The sequence below is a fragment of the Crotalus tigris genome, unplaced genomic scaffold (assembly GCF_016545835.1).
Source record: "Crotalus tigris isolate CLP2741 ecotype Arizona unplaced genomic scaffold, ASM1654583v1 scf7180000024339.11422700, whole genome shotgun sequence".
Taxonomy (NCBI): Eukaryota; Metazoa; Chordata; class Lepidosauria; order Squamata; family Viperidae; genus Crotalus; species Crotalus tigris.
This window is the reverse complement of record NW_024100509.1, coordinates 4,821,286-4,841,988: the sequence shown is the minus strand read 5'-3', so window position 1 is coordinate 4,841,988 and position 20,703 is coordinate 4,821,286.

The window sequence follows — 20,703 nt, the reverse complement described above, 5'->3', positions numbered from 1 at the left end:
CGATCCACATACTGCTGGAGTCTAGCTTGTAGGATTTTAAGCATAACTTTACTAGCATGTGAAATGAGTGCAATGGTGCGATAGTTTGAACATTCTTTGGCATTGCCTTTCTTTGGAATTGGAATATAAACTGACCTTTTCCAATCCTGTGGCCACTGTTGAGTTTTCCAAATTTGCTGGCAAATTGAGTGTAGCACTTTTACTGCATCGTCTTTTAAGATTTTGAATAGCTCAGCTGGAATACTGTCACCTCCACTAGCTTTGTTGTTGCTCAGATTTTCTAAGGCCCATTTCACTTCACATTCTAGGATGTCTGGTTCGAGGTCAGTGACCATCTCATTGTGGTTATCTGGGATGTTAAGCTCATTCTTGTATAGTTCTTCTGTGTAGTTTTGCCATCTCTTCTTAATCTCTTCTGCCTCTGCTAGGTCTCTGCCATTTTGGTCCTTTATCATGCCCATCTTTGCATGAAACATTCCCTTCATATCTCCAATTTTCTTGAAGAGATCTCTGGTCCTCCCTATTCTGTTGTTTTCTTCTATTTCTTTGCACTGTTCATTTAAGAAGGCATTCTTATCTCTTCTAGCTACTCTCTGGAATTCTGCATTCAATTGGGTGTATCTTTCTCTTTCTCCTTTGCCTTTCGCTTCCCTTCTTTCCTCAGCTATTTGCAAAGCTTCCTCAGACAGCCATTTTGCTTTCTTGCAGTTCTTTTTCCGTTGGGATGGTTTTAGTTGCTACCTCTTGTACAATGTTGCGAACTTCCATCCATAGTTCTTCAGGCACTCTGTCTATCAGATCCAGTTCCTTAAATCTATTTGTCACCTCTACTGTATATTCATCAGGAATATGATTTAGTTCATACCTGAGTGGCCTAGTGCTTTTCCCTACTTTTTTCAATTTAAGCCTAAATTTTGCAACGAGAAGCTCATGATCTGAGCCACAGTCAGCTCCTGGTCTTGTTTTTACTGACTGTATAGAGCTTCTCCATCTTTGGCTGCAGAGCACATAGTCAATCTGATTTCTATGTTGACCGTCTGGTGATGTCCATGTGTAGAGCCGTCTTTTGGGTTGTTGGAAAAGAGCGTTTGTTATGACCATCGTATTCTCTTGACAAAATTCTATTAGCCTGTGCCCTGCTTCATTTTGTACTCCAAGGCCAAACTTGCCTGTTATTCCGGTTATCTTTTGGCTTCCTACCTTAGCATTCCAATCCCCCATGATGATAAGGACATCATTTTTTGGTGTTAATTCTATAAGGTGCTGTAGGGCTTCATAGAACCGGTCAATTTCATCCTCTTCAGCACCAGTGGTTGGGGCATAGATTTGGACTACTGTGATATTGAATGGTTTGCCTTGGATTCGAATTGAGATCATTCTGTCATTTTGGGGATTGTATCCCAGTATTGCTTTTCCTATTCTTTTATTGACTATGAAGGCTACTCCATTTCTTCTGAGGGATTCTTGCCCACAGTAGTATACCTGATGGTCATCTGAGTTAAATTCACCCATTCCTGTCCATTTTAGTTCGCTGATTCCTAAGATGTCGATGTTCAGTCTTGTCATCTCTTTTTTGACTACGTCTAGCTTGCCTTGATTCATGGATCTTACATTCCAGGTTCCTATGGAGAAAAAATCTTTACAGCATTGGACTTTCCTTTCACCACCAGATATATCCACAGCTGAGCGTCCTTTCGGCTTTGGCCCAGTCGCTTCATTCTTTCTGGCGCTACTAGTACTAGCCCTCTGCTCTTCCCCAGTAGCATATTGGACACCTTCCGACCTGAGGGGCTCATCTTCCAGCGTCATATCTTTTTTCCTTTTAGTACTGTCCATGGGGTTTTCATGGCAAAGATACTGGAGTGGTTTGCCATTTCCTTCTCCAGTGGATCACATTTTTTCAGAACTCTCTGCTATAACCCTGTCAGTCTTGGGTGGCCCTGCACGGCATAGCTTATAGCTTCATTGAGTTATGCAAGCCCCTTCGCCACGACAAGGCAGTAATCCATAAAGGGGTGATATCTCCTAGAGTCTAGGATTTCTTTATCTTGAAGTGTTGTTCTCCTTTCACCATGATTGGAGGTGGTGGGGGGAATTTTTGGCCATAAAGGTGACTGATGTTCTCTTTTCAGCAAACTGCAGTAGAAAATTGGGTGTATTTGCCTAAGATTTTTGGGTAATTCTAATTCTACGGTTACTGGGTTTATGATTCTTTTAATTGGAAAAGGCCCTATATATTTTGGTCCAAGTTTTTTACAGGGCTGTAGGGACTTTAGGTATTTTGCAGATAAGTACACCATTTCTCCTATAATGAATGGTGTAGGCTCAACCCTTTTTTAATTGGCTTGTGCTTTGTATGCCTGCCTAGCTTCATCTAGTGCTTTTCTAACTATTGGACAGGTGTTTTGTAATTGTTCCATCCATTCTTTCAGTGATGGGATCGCCAGTTCCTGTGGAGTTAATTCTGGCATGGGGTTGAAACTTTGACTGGTGGCTATTTGAAAAGGAGTGTAACCTGTGCTGGAGTGGACTGCATTATTGTAGGCCACTTCTGCGAAAGGGATTAGGTCCGTCCAATCCGACTGTTGGAAATTAATAAAGCCTATACAGCTATTTGTCCAAAATGGTATAGGATTTCCTGCCTGAGCAGGGGGTTGGACTAGATGACCTCCAAGGTTCCTTCCAACATTATTATTATTATTATTATTATTATTATTATTATTATTATTATTATTATTATCGATCATCGCACAGTCAGCCAGATGTTCAGACTGGATTTGGCATTTTGTCTACCTATCGAGTCCTTACCCAGGACCTGGGATAGGCAGATGTGGATGTTTGATGGTATTACAGATATCGTCGCAGGATGGAAGCAGTTCCTAATAAGGCCGCCTTTTGCAATTGACTAATAGCGAATTTGTCAATGCCAATGGTGTTCAAGTGGTGCTCCAGTTGTTTTGGGATTGCACCCAAGGAGCCTATGACTATTGGTACTACCCTTGCTTGCTTTTGCCACAGTCTTTCTATTTCTATTTGTAGGTCTTTGTATTTTGTTATCTTCTCCAGTTCTTTCTCTTCTATTCTGCTATCTCCAGGCACTGCCACGTCCACTATCCAGACTTTTTTGTCTTTCTTATCGACAATTGTTAAGTCTGGGGTGTTATGTTGCAGGTGCTTGTCTGTTTGAATTCTGAAGTCCCAGAGCAGTTTAATTTTATCATTTTCTATGACTTTCTCTATTTTATGATCCCACCAGTTTTTGCTTACAGGCAAATGATATTTTTTGCAGATCTTCCAATGCACCATTGTTGCTACTTTGTCATGCCGCTGCTTGTAATCAGTTTGTGCAATCTTCTTGCAACAGCTTACCAAGTGGTCCACTGTTTCTTCAGCTTCTTTGCATAGGCGGCACTTACTGTCTGTTGCTGTCTTCTCAATTTTGACTTTGTATGCATTTGTCCTTAAGGCTTGGTCTTGTGCAGCCAGAATTAGTCCCTCGGTCTCTTTCTTCAATTTTCCTGCTCTTAGCCATTGCCAGGTTTTATTATTATCTGCTTTCCCAGCTATTTTTTTAATGTATTGGCCATGTAGTGCTTTGTCTTCCCATGCCTCTATTCTGTTCTTCATTTGGTCTTTCTTGTAGGCCAGTTTGGTCTCTCCAGTAGTCAGTAAGCCTTCCTGATATACTAATTTCAGTGCATCTTCATCATTGTTCTTCAGATATTCTTCCAAAGCCATTTTTTCTTCTTCAACCATCTGATGTACTTGTAGCATTCCACGCCCACCTATTTGCCTTGGTAGATAAAGTCTATCAATGTCACTGCGTGGATGAAGGGCATGATTCATTGTCATTATTTTTCTGGTCTGCCTATCCATTGCTTTTAGTTCTGCTTGAGTCCAGTCCACTATTCCAGCTGTGTACCTAATGACTGGGATTGCCCAGGTGTTGATTGCCTTTATGGTATTTCCTCCATTGAGTTTGGATTTTAAGATCTTCTTCACTCTCTTGATGTATTCACCTCTAATCTTTTTCTTGACTTCAGTGTGCTTGATGTTGTCAGCTTGAAGGATACCCAAGTATTATTATTATTATTATTATTATTATTATTATTATTATTATTATTATTATTACCCAGGTGTGAGGAACACGGATGCAGATGCTTTATCAAGGAGGCCCCAGGATTCAGGAGCAGGAGTCAGAGAGTGGATACAATTGCTTCCTGATGTAAGTGCTGTATCGAGTGGTTGGTCATCAAGCTAGGGGAGCAATTGGGGCTGAATCGGTGGGGGTTACCACTGAGGTGTTCCCAAATTATACTGTAATCCCATTCAGGTCAGAGGGGAGGGGAGGTTTGCCCTGACTAAGAAAGATCTGAGGAAGGACCAGGCAGAAGTTCCCCTCTGTGGTCTGGTTGAAAGAGCTTTGAGAAATGGTCAGTGGGAAGTTCTACTTGCCGATTCAACGAGAGGAACCTGAGTGCTGTATGAGGAGTGGGATTGCTTACAGCTTCACAATGGAGTGGTTTATTGGAGGGGCCTCTCCCAGGTAGTAAGTAGCATTTAAATCAAAAGTTATTCATAAGGTTAGTCTTACCCTGCTGTTTCTCCAAGCACAATTTTGTGATTTTCACAATTGTTCAAATTTACCAAGATAATGTCTTTGTATTAATTCTGTATTCTGGCATTCTGTATTCTCTATTACAGTCCCTCTAAAGGTTTGTTTCCTGCTGCTTTTGTTTCTTTGGTAGGGCGCGCGGGGGGGGGGAATTCCCTTCCTCCAGTCACACCTGGGGAATTCTTGCCTTTAGGGAATTTATCCATTCCAGGGAATAGTGTTATAAAGTGGTGGAGAGAAAGAAAATAGTCTCATCCAGTTCTGAAACATGATCTTGCTAATCTGCTTGTTGGAGCTAATCAGCACCCTTCCCAGTTGTCAGTAGCTCTTGGACAGATCGCATAACTGCAGTCTGTCTTTTTTCTGTGGGTTTGAAGGGATTTCTTCAGATCAAAAGGACTGACCACCATCTGCCTGTGATCAGCGAGGATTCCCTCCTTTCTTGCTGCCTCCCCAGGGCGACTTTTGGCCCTTTAGGGCCCCCTGGCAGAAAGAAATCAGACATGGGGCATGGATCTCTGCTTTCCCTGCATCTGTATAGCTACAACACCAAACTGGAAGTCCATCCTCTAAGTCATTTATGAAGATATTAAAGAGTACTGGGCCTAAGACAGTGCCTTGTAGTACCCCACTGCTTACTTCTCTCCATGTCGATGTAGTATCTTTGAGGACTACTCGCTTAGTATGGTTTGTCAGCCCCATCTGATGGTGGTGGTGGTGTTTATCCCACCTTTTTCTGGCTTAAATAAGCAGCGGGTTGTGGTCTACTTTGTCAAATGCCTTACTGAAATCTAAGTATATGTCCACAAGGTTTTGCTGGTCTACTAATCAAAGATGTGGCTGACAACCTAACCAAAATAATTACGCCTACAGATTACTACCTCTTCCTCCTCCTCCACATTGGGATGAACAACACAACAAACAACCTGAGTACAATAGTGAGAGATTACAAACAACTAGGCAGTAAAGTTAAGCAGCTAGGAGCACAAGTAGTGTTCTCATTAGTACTCTCAACAAAAGGGTTTTCCCATTGAGGGAAAAAAGAATTTTAGAAATAAACCATTGGCTAAAGGGTTGGTGTTGCCAAGAAAACTTTGGTTTCCTGGATCATGGACTGCATTTCCTATGCGAAGGACTCTTGGCAACGGATGGGCTGCACCTCACGAAAACAGGCAAAAATGTACTTGGAAAAAGACTGGCCCAACTCATCAGGAGAGCTTTAAACTAAAACTGAAGGGAAAGGGAGACCAATCTCTAGAATCTCTAGAACCCAAAACCAATCACAAATCCCAAGAAAATAAATCAAACAATGAGGTAGGCAGTGATGAGAAAAAAGAAAAACAACAATCAGGAGATGCAGGAAACATACACACGGATAGGCATAAAAGTCTTAAATACTTATATACAAATGCAAAAAAGCTTGGGGAACAAACAGGGCGAACTAGAAGCAATAGTACACAAGGGAAGGTATGACATAGTTGGCATTACAGAAATGGTGGGACGAAACCCATGAATGGAATGGACTGATGGATGGATACAAATTGTTCAAAAGAAACAGGTCTACAAAAAGAGGAGGGGGAGTTGCACTATATGTAAGAGAACACTACATATCTACAGAAATACACATGATCAAAGATAAAATCTCCCCAGAATGTATATGGGTCAATATAAAAGGGGAAAAAAGTGACATTGCTATAGGTGTATATTACAGGCCACCCAACCAATCAGAAGAAATAGAAGAACCCTTTGCCAACCAGTTAACAAACGTATGTAGGAAGCATACCACAATAGTAATGGGAGACTTCAACTATCCAGATATCGAGATAAACTCTGCAGTGAGTGGGAGACCAATTAGATTCCTAACCAACCTAGCCAACAACCTTGTCACCCAAAAGGTGGAAGAGGGAACTAGACATAAAGCTATACTGAACTTAATCCTTACAAATAGAGAAGAAGTGATAGAGGGAATTGAAATTGCAGGAACCTTGGGTAAAAATGACCACATCATACTGGAATTTAATTTAATGCAAACACTAGCAATAGAAAACAATCCAACCAGTGTCTTAAACCTCAAAAGAGCTAACTTTAACAAACTCAGAGAGAACCTAGGAAAGATCCAATGGATGAAAATCCTAAAGGGGAAAACAACCCAAGAAGCATGGGAAACCCTGAAAAATGCAATCATAAAAGCCCAGACCAGCACAATACCATTGAGAAAGAAAAATAAATTCAAGAAGAAACCAGCATGGCTGCACAAAGATCCCTCTGACAACTGAAAAACAAAAAGGACAAATACAAAAAATGGAAAGAGGGGCATATAACTAAGGCACATATCAGCAAACAGCCAGAACATGCAAAGATGAACTCAGGAAACCAAAGGCTTGGAACAAACAAAGACTTGCGATAGAAATCAAGGATAATAAAAAAAAGTTTCTTCCAACATATTAACAACAAGAAAAAAGTCAAGGAAACTGTAGGCCCACTAAAGAGAGAAGATGGCAAGGAAATAACAGGCAACAGGGAAAAAGCAGAGCTGCTTAACTCATACATTGCATCAGTCTTCACACTAAAAGAAATTATAGCCCAACATACCAAAAAAATAACTGTAAAAGACATACTAGAAACAAAATTTAAAATAAGCAAGAAAATGATAAGAGAACACCTATCAGACCTTGACGAATATAAATCATCAGGACCCAACAGATTACACCCAGAGTTCTGAAAGAGCTGGCAGATGTTATCTCACCACTATTGCACCACATCTTTCATAAATCCTGGAGCACCAGGGAAGTACCTGAAGGCGGAAAAAAACAGACCCAGCAAACTAGAGACCAATCACTTTAACATCAATACCTGGGGAGATCCTAGAAAAGATAATCAAAAAACAGCAAACAAAGTCATAACCATTAGCCAACACAGGTTTGTTAAAAACAGAACATGCCAAACCAATCTTATTTCATTCTTTGATAAAATGACTAAACTGGTAGATCAGCAAAATGCTGTGGACTTAGTATACTTAGATTTCAGTAAGGCAGACCACAACCTACTCCTTGGTAAACTAGAAAAAGGTGGAATAGACAACATCACCACCAGATGGATCTGTAGCTGGCTGACAAACACTACTCAATGAGAAGTCCTCAATGGCACTACATCAATATGGAGAGAAGTAAGCAATGGGGTACCACAAGGTTCCGTCTTAGGCCCAGTACTCTTCAATATCTTCAATAATGACATAAATGAGGGAATTGAAGGGGAACTCATCAGATTTGAAGATGACACCAAACTGACAGAAGTAGCCAACACCCAAGAAGACAAACTCAGTATCCAAAAAGATCTAGACAAACTTGAACAATGGGCCCTACCCAACAAAATGAGTTTCAATGTGGAGAAAAGCAAAGTTTTATATTTAGGCAGGAAAAATCAAAGGTACAAGTACAGATTGGGCAAGACCTGGCTTAAAAACAGTAACTGTGACAGGGACCCTGGAGTCCTAGTGGACGATCATTTGACTATGAGCTAGCAGTGTACAGCAGCAACCAAAAAAGCTAATATAATCCTGGGTTGTATAAACAGAGCATAGAATCAAGATCACATGAAGTATTAGTACTGCTTTATAAAACCCTAGTAAGATCACACCTGGAATACTGCAGCCAATTTTGGTCATCATATCACAAAACAGATGTTGAGAGTTTGGAAAAAAATTCAGAGAAGAGTAACTAAGATGATCAAAGGCCTGGAGACTAAAACATATGAAGAACAGCTGTGGGACTTGGTTTTGGACTTGGGTTTGGGGGAGACATGATAGCAGTATTCCAGTATCTGAGGGCTGCCACAAGGAAGAGGGGGTCACTTTGTTCACCAGAGCACCAGAGGTCAGGACAAGAAACAATGGTTGGAAACTGATCAAAGAGAGAAGCAACCTGGAATTAAGGAGAAACGTCCTGACAGTGAGGACAATTAACCAGTGGAACAGCTTGCCTCCAGAAATTGTGGGTGCTCCATCACTGGAGATTTTAAAGAAGAGACTAGACAGTCACCTGTCTGAGATTGTATAGGTTCTCCTGCTTGAGCAGAGGGCTGGACTAGAAGGCCTCCAAGGTCCCTTCCAGCTCTATTCTATTCTATTCTATTCTATTCACTTTATGAAAGAATAAAATAAGATTGGTTTGACATGATTTGTTTTTAACAAGCCAGCATGGATACAGTAGCTGAAAATAAAAGAGTCAGTGAGAAAGAAATAGAAAAAATAAGTATAAAGAAGTATAAAGTCTTTCAAATACAGTTAGAGGGATATGGAACAAGAAAGTGATAGTCCTGCCACAACCAAAGTTCTAGAGGAACACTTGGCCACAGTAAAAATAGATACAATTTCAAGTTATATATTATAAAAAAACCTGCATTGGAACAGAGCTTATATTACAATATCTTTAATGGGGCTAAATTCTTGGGAAGGATCCAATAGTCAAAAGTAGCAAAATCCAGTACAGACTGTCTACTACACTGTAAGCACAGAACAGCAACAGCAACAATAGTAAGCATACAATCATACATACATACAAGAAAGTCTATTTTCTTGGTTTTTGTAAGAATGTTTTTCAGCAAGTTTCCAAGTGTTCTATTCCATGGGTTAGAGCAGGGGTGTCAAACTGCTAGCTCACAGGCCAGTTTCGTCATACCGAAGCGACGCCCACCCATTGTCGGCAATGCAAAAAGAGTCACGATACATCGCAACACGTCACATGACGTGGCAGGTTTGACACTCGTGGGTTAGAGAGTTCTTTTCATTAAGATGGCCAAATCATCCTGTTTATACTGGCTAACTTTTTTTTTTTTTTTTGGGATCATCAGACCAGGATTATTTCTGTCCACCAGAAAGGGTAGTAGAAAACTAACCACCATCATCCTTAACTTCACCTACAGAAGCTGCCTTTGAAACTGATCCCAAAGCTACAGCTGGAGCTAACTGCAATTGTCCATTTGTTGGCTGGTGAAACCCCTTTGATCATTATATTACCTATCTTGGAGAAGGTGCATTGATTGTTATAGACTTCCAAGCTCAATTCAGGTTGCTTGTAAAGCCCTGTATAGCTTGGGGCCTTGTTACCTTTGGAACCATGATCTCCAGGTAAAAATTGTCCTTCTGAAGAGATGTTCTAACTGCTCCTTTCCCCCCTCCAGCGGGGAAGTCAGGAGGATGACTTTTTTAGTGACAGCCCCCTCACTGTAGAACAGCTTGTCTCCTGAATCAGCTTATCCCCCACCCTATCTTTAGAAAAGTGATGAAAGCCATCTCCTTCTCTTGGGCTTTATCTAGAGCAGTGTTTCCCAAACTTGACAATTTTAAGGCATGTGGACTTCAACTCCCAGAATTCCACAGCCAGCAACGCCTTAAAATTGTCAAGTTTGGGAAACACTGATCTAGAGTGATATTTCCTTTACTCCTCCAGCTCCAGCCACAGCTGCTCTTTGATTGCCATTCTCGCCTGCCTTTCTACTCTTGTCGCATGTTCAGTATCTGATCTGCTTCATCAAGCTACTTTGCACAAGCACTGCTTGCACTTAAATGTGTGATGAGAAAAGAGGACATCTTTTTCCCTGCCATTTTGGAAAGCATATATATCAAGGAGACCAGTTGATCATTTCCAGAGGCCCTGGAGTGTTTCTGAAAGGGAAAAAGATTACCAGTTTTCAAGGTAATATATATTCCAGTCAGGGCTTTTTTGGTGCAGATATAGAACTTCTCATCATAAACTAATGGATTTTTAAAAATTATTTAAAGAACAAATTAAAAAAAAATCTAAATTTACAAACATATTGATTATAAATTATAGTATAAATGCCTAAAGGTAACCTGGTAATTGAAAAAAAAATCAGGGGTCTGGTAGTACCTTTTCCAACTAAAAAAATGTTATTAAAAGGTATAACATTTGATGAGCTGCAGTTCCTTTAATCTAATGCAGACATGTCAAACTCACGACATCACATGACGTCGCAAAACATATCAGAGCTTTTTCCCCATTGCCGACAATGCAGTGGGCGTGGTTTCCTCGTGACGTGTCCGGCCCATGGGCCGGCAGTTTGACATCCCTGATCTAATGAAGTGAATTACAGGTCACAAAAGCTTTTGTCTTTTTATAAAAAAAAGTTTATTTGCAAAAGATACTACCAGACTTCTGATATATTTTTTTTGCCATCCTAGATTAACATGGCTCTCCTCCTCTAATGACTTCCGATTGAAGTGGCATATAACTGATAAATAAATAAATCAAGGGTGTCCAGTGACTTGGAATTCATTTCCAGATGAACAATCTGGTTCAACGTACTTGACAGCAGGGCTCTTAGTCTACCATGGAGATCCACAACTCCATGAACTGTTTTAATAAATTCTTTTTTTTAAATTGATACAACGGAGTGTCTATGAACCCAATTAATGACTGGCATAGGTAAATACAGTTTAATTATTCAAGTGTTCAGTTAAGAATTATTATTGAAACTCATCCTAAATATGAGCATTAAGCACTTTAGAAGTCGTCAACTCTAGATCTAATATGCATATCTGGGTACATATTATAGAATAATAACAAAGGCTGAAGGAGGTGGCCAGAGAAAGTATCCCAGAGGGGGAAAAAACCAAACACACACAAAAAAATTGAAGGCCTGCAGCAATTACTAATCTTGACATGTTACAATGGCACTATCAACTTCAGATGTTATTTTAAAGCCACCTAATATTTTGGAGGAAATTAAAAAAAGAAGCTGATTGCTATCTGTATAAAAGGCATTGTTGTGGAACTGCAGTAATAAAATTCTTCTTGTTCATATCAGTGGAAGGCTTTCAGACAGCCAGCTTTCCAATAGTGATTTTGTCATTTAATAATTTAATGTTGACAGCAAGAGTCACATTTATTAAATTTGTGATTTTCTAATTATTAAATTATTTACTATCTAGAAAATTTTCATTGTTCCCATTGTTTTCAGTATTCTTAGAAGAAACGTTCCCTTCCCCAAACTGAATTGGATTGATCAAATTAGAGGAGTATTCATAATATTTAGTAACATTCACCTTCACAATTAATTCTCCACTTATGAAGGGTTGTGGAAGAAGGGATAATTCTATAGAATTCAGATTTGATGAAGAGGAACATTCCTAATCTTAAACAAGGCCATCAACAGAAGAAAACAGATCCAATACACAATCCAGGGGCTTTAGTTTTCTTCACTCTGCTCAAAATTAGTTGATCCATTGAGTGCTCTTCAACAAAATACGGAGAAAGAAGAGTTTCTATGTATCCTGTAAATGGCAATAGATAAAAAGAGATAAAATACTTCATGTCACTGACAGTAGTCATGTTCAGGGTCTTTTTTTCCTCCTCATGTTTTTCAGAAAAAGACAAACAAACTATATATGGAAGGAAGGAAGGAAGGAAGGAAGGAAGGAAGGAAGGAAGGAAGGAAGGAAGGAAGGAAGGAAGGAAGGAAGGAAGGAAGGAAGGAAGGAAGGAAGGAAGGAGAGAGCTTCTCAGGCTCCCAGGTTAGATGAATTAACAGTTGAGTTAGAGAAAAAAAAACTGTCTTCAGAACCCAGCCTTAAACTTATTGCCAAGCATCTGCCAGAAGAATAATTTGGGGATCCAACTTGAGCCAGAGACCTAGACAGCTGTGAAAAAAGAAGAAATATTTATTCCTAAAAGCAAAACAGTTTGCATTTAGGAGCAGGCTGCAGAGAAATAGGGTACCACAGCAGATTTTTATAGGGGAACCTTGTCCGGGGTGCCACATGCTGATTCTAGGGTGACACTTGAGGGGCGTGTGTGTTTGTGTGTGTATGTAGGCATGTTTATTCTTGTGAACATGCAGTTTCTCTGGGAGACATAATTTAATTCTGACTGTGTTTGCAGACTGTATCCTTTGATATGTGGATTAGAAAACTTATTTGGGAGTTTGAGGAAGTTTGAGAAAGGAATCCCCCCCCCTTTGTTATTTTTTACTTGATTAATTTAATTTCAGCTTAACCATCAATTATCTAAGAGCCACCGATTCTCAAACCATTATGGATTCTGTTAATATTTTAAGGGAAGAGTAAAATATATTTTGATATAAAACTTCTCACACGCCTATTAAACCTTCTGGTCTGCTTATTATCTGGCATCTATGTGCTTAACATTTTTCTTGCAGCCTTGCAGTATTACTATTGCCTTTCCCTTCCTATTCTGTTTTTCCTTACTGATCACTATTCACTTTTGACCCAAGTTAATTTCTCTCAACTAGCTAAGACTACCTGCTTTAGTTTCTTTTTGCTCAGAACAGTTTCCAATTACTGTATCTAGCTACCTTTAACCTCTTTATCCACTTTCCCTGTGCCAATTTCAAAAAAACTTGGGCGGTTGATCTGGAGAAAGAACCAGATTATAATACAAGGCACATGTTGTTTGCATAGACATCTGTTGGCTTCTACACAAATTTTCTATTTGAAGATTTTGTACTGATGGAATTTGATCCCCACAAGAATTGCACAAATTTCTCACAATTATCCAGAGAAATGTTGGATGAGTTGTAAAGAGAAGGAAATATTCTTCCTGTTTTAGTGGATAATGAAAAAGTATCAGGGTTTTTTTTTGGGGGGGGGGGTATTTGATAAATTGAATGTTATGACTAAGCAGAGAATTAAATTTTCAGCAAAACTGGGATTATTACATAGATTTGATGGAGAGTATATGGTGTCAAACAGTTAAGAATTTTATTACTATTTTAATTGTTGGCAGCTAAACTGTTAATTACTCAGCAGTGAAAGTATTTGAATAATTTATCATTTACAAATGTTATAATAAAATATGATCAGAACTCTACTCAGAAAAGGATTGAAAATTTAAGACGCTCTTTAAAAAAGCTACAAAGAAAGGTTCTCAGATGCATACCTCTTATTACTATTTTAAAACTATTTTTGGCAACTCCAATTGGATTGTTGGGTCAAAGGTGAATAGTGATCATAAGGAAAAACAGAATAGGAAGGGAAAGGCAGTAGTAATAGTGCAAGGCTGCAAGAAAAATATTAAGCACACTGTTGCCAAAATCTTCCAATTTTTCCTGTCCTTTTTCAGTATAATTTAGCTTTCTGTTTTGATGATCCAGCAGGATCCCTATGTTGTGGAAAATTCAGAAGTACAAAACACAACACTGAGGAGAGGGAACTATGTTTACTGCAAGGATCATTGGGTGGCTGTATTACAAGAAAAAGGGACCCTGAACAATGAGAAAACCAAGATTTTAATAAAAGCTGAGAGCTCCAAGGCAGGAAATTATAGGGATCTGATTTCCTGGCCAGCTTTGAAGAAATTAGGCAGGTCATTGTCAGTGTACCTAAGGTCATAGTTTTATGGGGAGGTAAAAATCAGAAGTCACAGCAAAGCTGGAAAAGTCCATTATGAAGGAGATGGAATGCTAGGGCCCTCAGGCTCATTGGAGGATGGAAGGTTGGAGTTTTTCTAGGTTGCTGCTTCCTTATAAGGGCTGCCTTAAGACTGGTCTATGAGATGGTGAGGTTTCTATTTTTTGGTTTGATGGGATTGCAGGAAGGGCTTTGTTTGGGAGCAGAAGGGCCAATTGGGTCTGATGGAGTTAGGCCATTAGGGCTCATTTAATCCTGGTCATGTCCAAAAGACAGGGAGGAAAAGGTGCAACCTCCATTTTGTTTCTGAAACGCACTGTATTTTCTCCACTCTATCTGGTATCTTAGGAGCCATCTATTTCTTATTTTAGATTAGTAATTTTTAAAATATTTTATGGTGTCAATGAGGACTTTCTTTAGCACTGCAAATATTAAGAGTGGTTTTGATTAAAATTACAAAGGAAAAACTATGTTGTTACACAAATTCTGTTCAGTTCTCACATTACTCTTTTTTAAAGAGCGGATTAGATTTAAAGGTTCATTTTTGAACATACATGACAAAAAAAAATAGTATAGGAAAACTATAGTAAGATTTATATGATCTGAAAAGAAGCCAGAAGCTGTATAAAATGAGAAAATTTTGCAATAGACAGGTGAGAAGAATCCCAAACTATGCAGAATAATTTTAATTCTTTCCCATGAGGTTTACATGAACATAGCCTGCAAGCAACATCATATGTGACAGATTGGGTCCATGTGCTGCAATGATTAAAATATTAGAGGAAGACTTCTGTGATACTAGAGGTCAAGTTTGCACTTAACCATGCAGCTCCCAGAATGTCTTTAGGCCAATCAGTCTCTTAGTCCCTTGTAATTTCATAGTGGATGTTATGTCCCGAGCCTTTGCAAACGGCTCGGGCGTTTGCAGGCAGTCCCGGGCAGGTGCAAAGCTGCCCGGGACCAGACAGGCTGTCGCCAGCGCCGTGCGCATGCGCGGGTGCTGGCGCGGGAAAAGTAACCCATTTACCCGGGAGTTGCCTATATAAGAGGCTGCGAGGCGTTTGGGCGAGGCTGAAGCCATCTTCCTGTAAGCTGAACGCTGAATAAAAGAAACTGAGAACTCCAGCTGCTTCTCGTGTCTGTTTTCCCGCCAAGGACTCAACACTGGCGACGAAGGTGGGATGCCTTGCACTACCTGGAAAGGAAGAAGTGTAAGCTTACCCAAGGAGTCCTGAGCGGCGGAAGAGGAACGGCGTCGACTCGGCAGCTGCCCGCCATTCCGGTGCGCATTCGGGGGTAGGCTGGCTGATAGACCCGTCTCCTGAAGATCCGAAGATGGCGAAAATCGGAAGGCTTTCAGAATTCGACGTCTCACATCCAGAGCGGTGGGAGTCCTACGTATCCAGAATGGAGAACTACTTCAAGGCAAACCAAGTGAGGGAAGATAGCTTGAAGGCTGCCACCCTGCTTTGCGTTTGCGGCCAAGACGCCTTCGAAATCGCAGAAAACCTTGCAGCACCTGTCCAGTAGAGTCTGTAAGCTACGCAGACCTGAAGAAGCTGATGAAGGAGCACTTCCACCCCAAGGTGTCCGTTATCTCATGGCGCCACACCTTCGAACAGAGGGATCAACGGTCCGGTGAGTCAGCCAAGGAATACATCGCCGCGTTACGGAAGGCCGCCAAGCCCTGCGAGTTCAAGGACCTCGAGGAACGACTGAGGGACCGATTCGTGTGCGGGTTAAGGCATCGCGAGCTACAACAGAGACTTTTCGCCAAGGAAGAATTATCCTTCCAAGACGCCTTAAGGGAAGTCACCGCAGAAGAAGCAGCAGCAAGCGGCGCCGTCAAGAACATGCGGCCGATCAGAACAGTGCAGAGGGTGCGTCCGTGCACCAGGAAGACGTCCGACGAAACTCCGAGGAGGATCCGGACGAAGAAGTCGACCGTCTACACCCCGCGAAGGAAGAGAACCAGAAGGGAAGCTCTTCGGCTCCACTCAAGTGCATCGGCTGTGGAGGTCGCCACAGGAGAACCGACTGCAAGTTCCGCTCCGCTACCTGCCGGGCATGCGGTAAACAAGGGCACATTGCAGCTGTGTGCCTGGGCCGACGAAAGGCACAACCCCAAGAAGAACGCCTGAAGGGTACCAGATTCCCCAGCCAGAATAGGGTAGGTTTTTGCGCTTCGCGAAGAAGCATCTGTAGAACAGGCACACACAAGCCCATGAAGAAAAAGCTGTCACTCAACGTGAAGCTACAAGGGGTTCCATTATCTATGGAACTAGACACAGGGTCTGCCCTTGTCCATCATTTCATTGCATACATTTAGGAAGATTTGTTCCAGTAGTGGGACTAAGGCCAAGTTAAGGCCTTCTGATATTGTATTAACAGATTTTCAGAACTCAAGAGTGTGTGTTAAGGGGGAGGCCACCCTTAACGTGCAATACAAGAGTTTTGAAGGTCCACTAGACTTATTAGTAGTAGGGGGTGAACGAACGAGTCTCATAGGACTCGATTGGTTTGAGGCCCTGGGGATACACGTCACAGGACTCAACAGTTTACAAACACTCGACCTACAGGAAGTCTGCAAAGAATTTGCAGATGTTTTCAGCCCCCAGCTGGGCACATTCAAAGGACCACCTGTGTCCTTAAAGCTAGACCCCACTGTCACTCCCATTAGGATTAAAGCAAGAAGGGTCCCTTTTGCTTTAAAAAGTAAGATTGACACTGAACTAGACAAACTAATCCAACAGGGAATCCTAGAACCTGTTGATTCCAGCCCGTGGAGACCCCCATTGTCACGCCTCTAAAGGCAAATGGGGACATTCGCATTTGTGCTGATTACAAATGCACACTCAATAAGGCATTGCAGCAACATGCCTATCCTGTTCCTGTGGTCAGTCACATCCTGGCCTCTCTCAAGGGGGGGCGTGTTTTTGCAAAGCTTGACCTAGCTCAAGCATATCAACAGCTGCCTGTTGATGATGATGCTGCATAGCTCAGACCATTGTGACCCACAGGGGAGCCTTTAAGGTAAAAAGGCTACAGTTTGGAGTGAATGTCGCTCCTGGGATTTTCCAAAGCGTAATGGAAAACACACTACGAGGTATACCAGGGGTCTGCCCCTACTTTGACGATGTCTTGATTGCAGGAGACTCCACACACATTCTAGCTGAAAGGCTGAGGGCTGTCCTGTTAAGATTCAGGAAATCAGGCCTCAAGCTCAGAAAAGACAAATGCAAGATTGGGGTGCCTTCTACTGAATTTCTGGGATTCAAAATTGATGCTGCTGGGATTCATCCTGCTGAATCCAAACTAACTGCTATTTTAGAAGCACCCAGGCCAAAGTCCAAGGCCGAACTTCAGGCCTTCTTAGGCCTCCTGAATTTCTACAATTCTTTTCTTCCACATAAGGCTAGTGTAGCTGAGCCTCTTCACAGGCTACTAGACAAACATGCTGTGTGGCTGTGGTCACAAGCACATGAGGCTTGCTTTAAAGAAGTCAAGGCCTTGCTCACTTCTAACAGTGTTCTTGCACATTTCAACGAGTCTCTCCCTGTGTGCATCGCTTGTGATGCGTCCCCCTACGGGGTTGGAGCTGTCCTGAGTCACCTCAGGTCTGATGGAACTCAGGTTCCTATTGCATACTACTCCAGAACACTGTCTTCTGCCGAGCGCAACTACGCTCAGATAGACAGGGAGGCTCTGGCTGTTGTTGCTGGAATTAAAAAATTCCACGATTTTCTATATGGCAGGCATTTCACGGTCTTCACTGACCATAAGCCTCTGCTGGGACTGTTTACCACACGTAAGCAGACTCCCCACATCATTTCCCCTAGAATGCTTAGGTGGTCTATTTTTTTGTCTGCATATGAGTTTTCATTACTCCACAAGCCTGGGAAAGAAATGGGCCATGCTGATGGCCTCAGTAGGTTGCCTCTGCCAGTAGTAGAAGCTGACCCCGCGCCAGCTGTCAACATTCTATCAATCCAAGCCTTGCCCGAGCTCCCTCTTAGTGCCAGGGATGTTACCGCTGAAACAGGTACAGATCACACACTTTCACGTGTCCGTTCCTGGGTTTTGTCTGGTTGGCCTGAGCACTGCCCTAGTCCTGAGTTTCAGAGTTTCTGGTCCAAAAGGAACGAGCTGTCCCTTTCTCAGGGTTGTCTGCTTTGGGGAAACAGAGTTGTCATTCCCACCTCAATGAGGACTAGGGTCTTAGAATCCCTCCACGAGGGTCATCCTGGCATTGTTCGTATGAAGGCTCTTGCACGCAGCCACTTGTGGTGGCCTGCTTTAGATAAAGATATTGAGGCTAAGGTACACGCATGCCACGCATGTGCCAACGATCTCGCCCAGAGATGCCCCAAGCTCCTGTGCATAGATGGGAGGAAACACAGTCCCCATGGTCTAGGGTGCACATTGACTACGCTGGGCCCTTTCAGGGCCAGTTCTTCTTGGTCCTTGTTGACAGCCATTCAAAATGGCTTGAGGTTGTGCCTGTCTCATCCACCACCACTGCAAAGACTATTCAGGTACTGAGGGGGATTTTTGCTGCACACGGGCTGCCAGATGTCATTGTGTCCGACAACGGCCCTCAATTCACCTCCTCGAATTCCAAGCTTTCTTACAGGCAAACCTGATTCGTCATGCCACGTCTGCGCCTTTTCACCCGTCCACCAACGGTATGGCTGAACGCATGGTGCGCATCGCAAAGGACGCCTTGAAGAGACTCACCTACGGGGACTGGCATCACAGGTTGGCTGACTTTCTCCTTTCTTATCGCACCACACCGTCCACTTCTACAGGGAGAAGTCCAGCTGAACTTCGTTGGGGGCGCCAACTTACTACGAGACTTGACCGGTTGCATCCGGACAGACTGCCTTCATCTACCTCACATCCTAGGGCACCTAGACAACTACTTGTGGGTGCCCCGGTTTGGGCTCGCAATTACGGGCCTGGTCATACATGGGTCCCCGCTTCTGTGTCCAGGATCACAGGTCCTCTCTCCTACGAGGTTGCCCTGGACAACGGTCGTGTCCTGCGGCGGCACATCGACCAACTTCGCTCTAGGCGAGACTTTTCTGATGAGACTCCTGGGTCTTTTCCAGGGGGGGAGGGGGACCCTTTGGAGCAAAGGGAAGGGCAAGAGCTACTGCCCACCTCCACTGAGGGAGCCACAAACGGCCCATCCCAGGGATTCTGCAATTGCTCCGAAAAGGAAGTCATGGAGCTTACCCACACAACAGGCACTCACGCCTACTCCAGCCAGGGAGTCACCCCGGGGGCATACTCACTTTCCACATACATCACACAGCACTCCAGCAACGGAGGATACCCGGGGGCATCCCAACAAATCATTCCCCGCAAGAGAGCTGGCACACAGTTCCCAAGGTTGGCCTGACCTTACCCCAAATCCTACAGGGGTCAAACATACACAGAGCTAGTCGAGGAACCAAGTCCCGACTACAACACCCCTAGCACAAATCAGGGAACACCTGAGTTTTGGGAAAGTACAGAAACCCACACGAGCCCGAGCACAGAATGGGTTCAGGGAATGGACAGCCTCCTGACAGGTCTTGGACTGACCTAGGAGGTTCTACAGAGACGCCCAGCAGTGGCTATCACTTCAAGGGGCCTGAGGGTCTACAGCTAGGTAGGACAACCAGGTCACAAAGCAACAGAAGCCCTGGCCTGACGAGCCCGGTGGGCAAGCAAGCAGGCCAGGCATCGGGGCACAGTCCTTGGAAGACACCAGGGCACAATAGAGAGAACAGGCTCACGCCTCCCTCCAGTCAGGGGACTTATGCCAGTAACCCAGAGCTAAGAAGGTCACAGAGAGCAAAGAAATCTCCTAAGTATCTAGAAGATTACATAACATTGCTGGCAAGGCAAAAGCCAGTAATCAGTGGGAGCACTGGGGAGCAAAATGTCATATAAAATAAATGTTGTATGTTGGTAGTAGTTTTAGCCCGGGGGAAAGGGGTGTTATGTCCCGAGCCTTGCAAACGGCTCGGGCGTTTGCAGGCAGTCCCGGGCAGGTGCAAAGCTGCCCGGGACCAGACAGGCTGTCGCCAGCGCCGTGCGCATGCGCGGGTGCTGGCGCGGGAAAAGTAACCCATTTACCCGGGAGTTGCCTATATAAGAGGCTGCGAGGCGTTTGGGCGAGGCTGAAGCCATCTTCCTGTAAGCTGAACGCTGAATAAAAGAAACTGAGAACTCCAGCTGCTTCTCGTGTCTGTTTTCCCGCCACGGACTCAACAGTGGAGAGATCAAAATATAATCTTTTATGTATAACCCAGCCATTGTTCACTCTTTCTTGTTTGCGCTCTGTACTTTATTCAGAGATAACTTAAAAGCTGACCAAGGAGACAGAAAAAGTTAGCTGTAACCTAGCCATAAAATAAGACCTAGCTTATTTTTATGGGTTCGGACTAATATAAGCACTACACCAGTGGTGGCGAACCTACGGCACGGGTGGCAGAGGCAGTAATCAGAGCCCTCTCTGTGGGCACATGCACCATCGCTCCAGTCCGAGGCCTTCAGCTGGGTTTTATAAAACCTTTTCACTTTAGGCCTCCGCGCCGTGTGCAAAAAAAAAAAAGGTTCAATAAATCAATTTCAACTTCTCGCGGGGAAAAAAAGATCTTGCAAAGTTGGAATTGATTGATTGAACTTTTTAGTCCCACCCAATCTGCCATTA